Raw genomic sequence first — 10,300 nt, forward strand, 5'->3', positions numbered from 1 at the left:
TCACAAGCTGAATTTATTTTGTTAATACGCTGTTACTGCATGTTGTGCAACTAAAGCATAGTCATTTTAATACCATTTAATATTAGATTATATTTAATGTTGACATGATGATAAAACGGTCCTCTTTGCATAAGCATTTGAGAGTCGTTCTCCATTGTAGGCTTGTCCTGCAGCTCCCGCATGTTTACAGCCTTCAAAGGTTTGCCTAAGGCTCGGGTCATTCTGATGTCACCATTCCCAGGATAATAAATTCATCATCCAGTATCCCTTCTTGATCGATAATGCCTTATTTTAATCTTTCAATCTCCTTTCCTCCTGCCTTCCTCCACATTTCATTCTGCTTGGTCTCAGTGGTGGGAATTGGGGGTTATTACGAGATTATCCGATACTGTAGTCCATGCAAGTCTGACTGAAATTAAGTCTTTAATTGATGCTGATTCCTGTCCTTCACATCCACTAGGGACATCAGTATTCAGTTAATACATTCTTACCTTGCTATTCCCATTTGGCCTTGCTGAGAAATGTTGATTACATTTTTTTAATAATCTGAGAGTGGATAAGCATGACCTTACTTTCAAGGAAGTTTACTTACTAGGGCTCAGATGTGCTTACATAATGCTGCAATGATTACATTATGTTTTCTTCAAGATTACATTTACATTTTTTTTATTAATTTGAGTTAATTTCCCATTGAAATCACATTTTCCGTACAGGGTTTCATAAAAACAATAATATTGTTTTCCTGAAAAGTCATTGTGGCTTAATTACACTGGACTTCAATGGAACGGGCAGGATATTGTAAGGAGGAGCACAGAGGAGCTTTGGGGTCACTGCAAGGGCACAATGCAAGGAGTGAATGGTTATGTTTTGTTTTAGTAGTAATGTATATCGTATATGACCATACAATAACCCTTTCCTCAAGCTATTAAATATAAATGGCACCTTCAGTATGTGAGGGTCCATAAACTGTGCTGTAATGGGAAGAGAAGTAAGATGGACTAACATTCCAAAACCACAGATAACAATAAAACTGTAGATTTGCAGTAAAAAAAAAAAAATCTGCAAAACGTAGATACTGACCTCATGTGTGCAAAGGTCATAAGACTATACAATATATACAAAAGATCCAGTGGGCCGACTCCATGCAGCCTCTTCACTGTAGATAAAGAGCACCATTTCCAAAGACTATAAACTGCCTTGAAAACTGCAATTCATTTTATTGTGTGTAAAATCTACTGTATGATAATAGCACAGCAGACTGGTGTTCAGGCGTAGGCAAGTGCTGCAGAGGTTAGCTGTTTTAAAGAAAGAAAAAAAAGTCATTGTCAAGTAGAATCGTTTCTGTTGACTCCTTCGTCGGTGAATGAGTGACGAGAGAGCTGCAGACATCACAGAACCCTTTAAAACATGTAATATACTGTCTAGCACATTTAAAATGCACCCCGGTATACAGTGTTCCATTCCTGACGGCCACTTTGCAAACCATATCAATAATAAGCATGGAGTAAAAGAAAATGGCCAACCCAATGTTACAGGTTTGCAGTATCTTCATCTTTACTCTCTATCTTTGAACACTTGTATTCAACTTTGAGAGCATTTGCATAGTTTTTAAAGTTTTATGTTTATTATCCCATAATATGTGCTCTTTATTAAGCAGTTCAAATATTCAAGAGTCCAGAAACCATTTGAAATGGTGATATCTAATATCATGGGATAATATACAGATACAAGTTATACTGTATGCAAACTCAGGGGGTTTCAAGCATTGCATTAAATACTCATGAAGTTTGACATCAAGGTTTTAAAACAATATTGGATGGTATAACAATTTCTACAGTATAATGTTTTTGGGTCTGGTTCTCTATTGCATACTGTACATGTTTCTTTTAGTTGTAAGCAAATAACCATCACATTAAGGGTATATGCCTACTGTATAACCCATTATGTCCTATATGTTTCAATCTCTAGCTTGCCAGTTTTTAAAAGCTACACATCTAAAGATGGCTTGTCAAATTGCTATTGATGAGTTCACCCTTCCTACTTATCAGTGACTGAATGCATTCTCTCTGCAATGGATTGCATAACCAAGGATAAATATTTGTGGTGCCATAAGAGTCTGGTTCTAAGCAAGCTATAAATCATCAAGACTACAAGGACACAGGAAAATTGAGGCTGTTCCAATTTATTTCAGAATGAGCTTGTGTAATACATTTTATATAGTGATTTTGAAATGAAAAGCTGAGATCTTAAAGAGGGGTTTCTAAAAAGATATCATTACATGTCCCCATCTGTTGCTGACAACTTTTTACACTTACAAGTTTAAAGTCTGTTTTCTTGGCCATGACGACCCATGATGTCGTACGGAACACAAAAGCCAGTGAACTTGCAGTTTCTTTTTCTAATCGCTCTTCACTGCAGTGATCAGAGGGCACGCCCCTGATCTAAAACTCAAGTGCACTGGAACTGACATGCTGAAAAGACATTTGAAACAGACTTTAAAATTATCAGTGTAAAAAGTTGTCGGGATGTTCACAATGAAAAGAAACAACAACAGGTCCATTATTTAAACAGCTGTAGCAACATGTCAGGACGTATAAAGCTATATTTTTCAAAACCCCGCTACTTACTCTTTAAGGTGGTCTTGATATACAGTGGAGGGAACAAGTAAAGAAACTTCATGGGAAATATCTAGAAGCACTTACAGGCCCTGGTGTGAATAGGCAGCACCACATTTTCACTAGCACACCACACATTCATTTTTATTCACACTGCAGTATTCACTTAAAGCCTTTCATCCAACTACTGGCCAGACCTTCCCTTCCTCAGCTCATGATATCAAGCAGAAGGCTCTGAATTATAAGCTAAGAAAACAATGGAAACCTGTAGTGAAGACAAGATGCTAACAGCAAAAAAAAAAATCAGATTCAACTGGTGAATGTTCAGTCCCGGAGCAGCCCATTCACAAAGGGTTGTCCATGTAACCCATCAGCCAAAAGTAATAGCATGATTGTTTACACGTTCACAATTTTTCACGAGAGTTTCACGGCCCTGCAATGGGTTCTCACGTTTTGTGCATAAGTTTGTTATTGTGTGCGAGGCTGCGAAACACTTTATACATGATACAGCAGTAAATCCAATACAACTGTCCAAGCTTATTTCATTTTGGGGTGGGGGGAGTGGGGGGTAACCATGAAGAAGTGTACATTACCATGCTATATTTCTGTAGCTGCTACGCAAACTCCCCCCTTACTCCAAAGATAGAATTGTCTTGTTGTCTCAAACTGATGGTTTGTCTGCACGAGCCTTCTATGTTTCTGTACACAACACGTCATTATTTGGACAGAGTTGAAAGAGAGGCTGTCAGACTGTCACTGTCTCGTTCACGCAGAAATTACCACAGAAATGAAAGATAAATGGACATCAATGAGAAGTTACTTATTAAAGTAAAAAAATATAATGTTTTTTATGATGCCAGTGTCAGTGGTTATAAAGAATAAAAAGAAAGACACCATACAGTAAGAAATATCAGAACAATTGGAAACTGATGGTATGTCTATCTCTTTATTTCACTTTAATTTTATTCAAAGTGACGGGGATGTTGACCAATAATAATAATCACATTCACAACCTAAATGAAGAATTTATTAAAACTGAAAATCAATAAAAAAAAGTATATTAAACTAAGTTTCTCAGTATTTACAAAGAAATATGTGTAGATGTATTCATTTTGAATAATTTACATGTTAAACCAGATCACATATATACATTCACTGTTAGTGTGTGGGTTACCCAGACTATTTCTTTGTTTTATTTATTTTATTTCGCCTCCACAAAGGAGCAAAAGCAGACAGACAGTACGTTCATGACTAGCTACAGTTGTGTTTTTTTGTTTGTTTTTTTTTGTATTCGTGTCGTTTGCTTCGCTCCCGGTGTGCATAGCCCTTAAGTCTAGGTCAGTGGCGTCATCAATTCCAAGGTTTTTCAGCAGGGGTCTCACTGGTATGAACACTTAGGGGTTGACATGTCTGTAATAGATACATATTAATTAAATATTATTTTATATATATATATATATATATATATATATATATATATATATATATATATATATATATATATACACATACATACACACACACACACACACACACTATAATCTCATCATACAGTCGCTTATACAACTTGTGCAATACAAGCTCTCTCTGATTATAAAAGCTAATATGTCCCTTTGGGAATGTTGTCCATAGACAGGGTTGAGAGCCATCTGTGCTCCTCCAGCCATACATTCTGATTTACCTGGGGACTGCAGCCTCCCCCTTCAAAGATTGCCTCCAGCTATAAGTGCTGGCCTGCTGATTTATTGTAATCTGTGTCTTGTTAAGAGCTGATGAATGAGGAAAGAGGCTTCACATTACATAGACAATTCCATTTGCATTTCAAATAAATGGAGTGTTTGCATCAGTGACAGACTGTAGTCCTAATCATCATTAAGGAGAGGAATTATATTCTTTCTTAATTGCATTCTGTATAACAAAGTAGTTTTTTTATTTTCATACAAAAGAATATTTTTGAACCGCGTTATGCTGGCAAAAAGTCAATTTGATGTGTTGTTTTTGACCAGAAGCCATGTTCTGCTATCTGTTTTCAGACCAAGGCTTTCTTGTGGTAGTGAATGATGGTGACAAAAACAGAGTGCAGGGTTTATGGTTTCTGTATTGCAATATTTAAGGATTGGACATAAAACAGCCACTACTGCACTGTCAATATTGTGTCAAATATGCAGCCAGGATGGCAGTCAGTCTAATTAAATTTTTTCAATCCATGTCTCAGATGCAGATTGCAAAACAAATTAATATATTCTGCGAGTGACATACCATTTGCTTGTGTTCCGTATTGCAGGTGTTTTTTAACTGTTTGTCTATCACCTGTAAAACATTATAATCAATTCTCATTGTACTTGGTGCTGCAGACAGTACTTAATAAACACACTTCATCTCACCTACTTACAACCTTTCCAATGAAAACCTTTCCAATGTGTAAGCAACAGCATTAATACAATACAACATGAATGATAATGATGTTGCTCTGTCACCTTAATGGGTTGCAGTCTGTTTGCATGCATTCACATTCCTTTTTTTTCTAATTGCTCTGTCGTAGATAACAAACTGAAGGGAGTGGCAGAACACCATTGATGCTACTCACTGATAAAGGATTTTATTGAAATCTGTATTGATGATAGAATCTTCTCTGATGGCCTGTTGTAATGTATCTCTATGGAGCAAGTACTGTATATATCCAAAGCACATATACATTATGTGGATAATTAAATTGGTCAGTCAAAGACATAAGCCTATAAGGTAATGTAAAATTATATAAATAGCGAGGGTTCACTTGTGTGCCTGTTTAATATGTATCATACAGTATTAATCACATTAATATTAATATCAGTTAAATCCCATCATACAATTGAAACTAAAAACCTAAAAAATAAAACAACAAATACACTGCATGAGCAGGTGGGCATAGCCTTACCCTTAGTGCTTGGGCCATGCAAGTGGCATTGTCAAAGCCTCTGTTTGTAACAACCAGTTGTGTTTCAGCCTGAAAAAGCAGAGTACATTGTTTCAAGAGCAAAGCAACACTCCAAGGTGAACTCTTTAGGTTTTCTCAAAACATTTCAATGCTGTTTTTTCTTATAAAGATATTGGGAAAAAAACACATTTTGGTTGATGGCTCTTATCTGGGGAAAACATTGACGTGAGATGTTTGTTCGAAATAAAAGTGCATTCTGACAAAAAATGTTTTATTTATTCCTGAAAACCGTTGCTACCCCCTCACCCTCAGACCTTGGCCCCCCACTTTTAGAAAGGCTCTGGTGTCGTGTCTTGGATCAGTGTGTGTATTGACGCCATTACAACCTGATGGTAACTCTTTATTACGTTGTTAAGTTTATGTGGTTTATATGGATGTGTGTTTTGTTTTAACATTATTTGGTATATGTATAGGCTTTGATATGTCTACATTGCTAGTGTTCAGATTGTCTTTTATTTTGCATTTGCCGTTTCTATTAAAATCCAGACTTTGTTATATACAGTAGCCTATATGTTAGCCTGCACTCTTATATTTGAGAATAAGCACATGTTTGCCTGTTTTCTCAATTATACGATACTAGACCACTGCGAATGAAAAAAGAACCACTTGAAACACCTCATGAACACGAAAGAGAAAAAAATAAACCTCACAAACACCCAGGCAGTAAGAAAGCAGAACTCAGTCTGCAAGACTTCCTCAAGTAAGCAAGCACTACTCCTCTGACTGCTCAAACTACTGATTTTCTGCCTTCAAGCAACTCAAAGCTGTTGTACCATGCATACAGTACAGGCTAGATTTAGCAGCCCAGATGCATTCATATTTTACTCAGTATTGAAGAGTTAGGAGCAGCTATTAGCCGTTAGTTAAGGATCTACTGTATTATAAAATAAGCTACATTACTGTTCAAACTTCCGGTATGGTGCATCTGCAGCAAAATAGAGAAAGTGCCAGACGTAATGGATAAGTTACTTGATTTTCACCAAAACATTTTTTATAGCAATGCTACAGTAAATTGCCCCATTTTACATTAAAATATAGTCACAGTAGCAGTAGGAATCATAATTTATGATAAAACTGAACGTGATTGTGAGATACTGCAAAGCAACAAGAAACCAAGTAACTGTTTTCACTGCGGCTGGCATTTCACTATTTTGCAGAAGTTTCACCATAGCACACATTTAAACAGTAATGTACTTATTTTATAATAGCTCTTCGATAAACAGCTAAAAGCTGGTCTTGACTCTTCTATACTGCATATCAACAGAACATTAATGCATCTGGGCTTGTACATGATTATACTGCAAATCTTTAAAGAGCTGAACTGCAGCATAGTTCTGCACACAGTCCTTGCATGTCATTTTTAGTTTTTTTGCTGTGGAGAACATTACGTATGTATTAAAAGCTGTGTGTATGCTATGTCCCTGAGTACTCAAGGAAACAGTGCTAAAGCACATTATGGGACAAATGGGAGCCATGACTATACTTATAACTGGTTCTATGAGAGGCTAGCATTTTAACAAAGAAGCACTGCATCATTAACAGTGCTAGACTGCTTATACACAATAACTGCACCTCTATGCTCTGTGCGGGCATACACAGGATGAGGAAGTCTCTTGCTCAAGGTCACAAGTGAGTCACTTAGTAAGGTCACACTTCCCCTGCAGTTCTACTGAACACTATCGGCTAGAAAACAAGCTTCACTGTAAAAAAAAAAAAAAAAAAACTGATAGCATTCTTTTTTGTGCTAATTCTTTGATGCTTTGGACACACCAAGGCCAATGCTGGTTAAAACACAAAACCAAAAAACAACAACAACCAGCACATGTACAATTAATTTACTGTGACTCTGAATTGAATGTCGTCTAATCATACACAGATCTTCTAGATCATGTAAACATTTCCTGGGTCTCTATAGGTGTGTATACTGTGCATGTAGTCCAATTGCCTACTTTTTCTGGTCACAAGCTGAAAAGCTGTATTTCACAGTAGGGCTCAACTTCAATACAGTAAAATGATCCTAGTTGTCAGGTCAAAACCAACATTAAATCAACACCTTCTGATTACTCTGTGCTGCTCACTCTTAGTCCTCATGCTTATAAACTGCCCTCAATAAAGATCTAGCATGCATGACTGAAGCTAGTAAAATAACCCTACTGTCCCCAATCTCAACTCAATCAGTCTAGGTGCCCAAGTGTACAACTTAACATGTTTAATATTCTGTACTCAAAGGCCCTCCTCTTCCTGTAGTGCCTCCAGTCTTGGAGGCGCAACACAGATTACTACGGTTCCTCAGGATGTGGTTGTTCATTCTTTTCAAAACAACTCAACAATTGCAATGAACACCTTGTATAGTAAAAATAGCTGATAAAAGCGATTCTAATTACAGTGCAAAGATACAACAGAACCTGATCTGATATGAAAACAAACAAATAATACTGACCTTTAATTTGTACAAAAGGCTCAAAGCTCAAATGATCACCAACTGATCTCAATTTAAAACACCATTACATGCATGACTTGCAATTTACAAAACTGAGACCTATAGTTATGAATAATTTTATCTCTTCAAAGTGCCTGCAAATATTTACAGGACAAGTCTCTCTTGTTACTGCTAAGTGTTTTTTTGTCAATACAAGAACTGCCTGCATTGATTTTTTTGCTGCGCCACTGTTTTTTTTTTTTGCCATTAAAAAAAAAAAAAACTCGAGGGGTGTTTCTTCCTTCAATTATGTGTCCAGCTGCTGTTGGCTGCAAAAAAGCATGATGTGAAACAAGGCAGTTCCTCTTCTTTTGGCCATTATAGCCACTACGTCTTAGCAGAGAAGGACCTCTTGTGGCAGGAATGTGCAGAAGATAACGCTGCAATGAGGCTATTTTCTTCTTGTAGAATTCCACTTATTGTGCAAGAGCAGTTGTGTATGCTTGCCAGTACAGTCTGCTAAAACGTTTTGACAAACTTACATTATCTGCAGAAGGACAGCATTCAAAACACACAAACAAGGTACCAGGTACTTACTAACACCACTAGCTGTTAGCATATGTATGTGTCTTACTGTATGTTTCATGGGCCTCCCATATATAACAAGTTAAAGTCCATTCCCTAAACACTATGGTTTCCAATAATATTTACTGTGATATAAAGCACTGCATTATATAGTTGGTGTAAGAGACCATATTGTTTTTAAAGGGTTGGCCTTTACAAATCTCTGCTTTTAGTTCATCAAGTAGTAAAGCTACCTGCACACCTCTCTTTGTCTTGGGAAAGGACAGTCTTCAACTTGACTTGTGTTAATTAGCTGGAGAAATGGGTGGGTGTTGTTTGCCATGAACAATAGGTCCATGTGATTGGGTTTGCTACAGTACTACTAGTCATAATTGCTATTGTTATAATTTATCACCAGTTCCTTGGATAAAACTGGTTTATCGTACCAGTCAAATTGGAAACATTTGTAGTTTACATGGTATACTCTGTGCTTACTATATTTTAAAATGTTAATCATAATTTTTACCAGTCTTTACAACAATTAACTCTGATGGGCTGTTTTCTTTTTAAATTGGCTGTATTGCAGCTGTATGTGTACATCCATGACTAGGTCACGGGCTCCCCCTAGTGGCTGGTGACTATATAAGTGGTCAGGTTTTTAAATGTATTTATTATTATTATTATTATTATTAATTATTATTGTTGTTGTTGTTTTATTAGACTTTCAATCTTTTTAATATTGAATCTCCCTATGGACCCATATTATTTTCATGTTTAATTGGGGTAAAATTGTGAATAAAGGTCAGGAGTAAATAATAATAATAATAATATTTTTTTCAGATCTGTGTTCGACAAGTAGTACAGTCCTACAGAATGCTGTCTGTACATCTTCATATTGGGTATGCACAACACAAACACACACAGGCTGAAAAAGCCAAATCTATATAATATAGACCTTCACAACTGACTGTATAAACACATGCACATATCCCATCATAATCACTTTAAAAACATGTATATAAATATATGTAACATTGGTACTTGAGGAAAGTGTAAATTGCTATGAGTCACAGAAATGCACTTGAAACACATAGTTTTCAATTCCAGTACTTTTGGTTTATAAATGTTATGACAGCATGTTATGAATTCCTATATGCATGTTATGTTGATGAAGGATGAAGGCCCAAGTGAAACAAAGCATACCGAAACATATACAAACCTTTAATGTAGCTGCACCTTGTATTAAAACTGAGCTCATATAAGCCAGAACTGGCTGCAGTGTTTACAAGAAACACATAATTCCCTAAAATAAACTTTTTTCAATTGTTACTGGTGGAGGATTGCCAGGAGAAAGGTGTTTTTTTCTTCTAAACATGAGTGATATGAATGATATATTGTGAGAATAGAAAACCACCATTGTTGCAGGAGGGAGCGTTACCTAGATACACTACGATATATATATTTTTTTTTTCCTGGTGAACACTCCTTAGTAAATGCTGAGAAATGTATTACCTGGTTGATTAAAAATTTCAAGAGTTATAACTTTCCCAAAGGAAATTTTTAGTTTCATAACCTGCCACAAGGAAGCAGCAAAGGACTTTTTCATTGAATCAGATTTCCCTTGTCTTTATATCCTGGGGCTCTTTCAGGCAGACACTATCACCTGAGCAGTGGTGGAATTTAATTTTTGAAGACTAATGTACAGTTGGCATAGTTTAGACCACC

General features: G+C 36.2%; 1 long non-coding RNA gene across 1 annotated transcript; it reads right to left on the reverse strand.

Annotated features, from left to right (window-relative positions):
* Positions 1-3,545: 3,545 nt before the first annotated feature.
* Positions 3,546-8,263, reverse strand: LOC117405373 (uncharacterized). Its single transcript, XR_004544851.3, has 3 exons — positions 8,033-8,263; positions 5,533-5,601; positions 3,546-4,025 (listed from the first exon to the last, which is right to left on the reverse strand). It is a non-coding gene; the product is annotated as an uncharacterized LOC117405373 (long non-coding RNA).
* Between the last annotated feature and the right edge of the window lie 2,037 nt (positions 8,264-10,300).

The sequence above is a fragment of the Acipenser ruthenus genome, chromosome 9 (assembly GCF_902713425.1).
Source record: "Acipenser ruthenus chromosome 9, fAciRut3.2 maternal haplotype, whole genome shotgun sequence".
NCBI lineage: Eukaryota > Metazoa > Chordata > Actinopteri > Acipenseriformes > Acipenseridae > Acipenser > Acipenser ruthenus.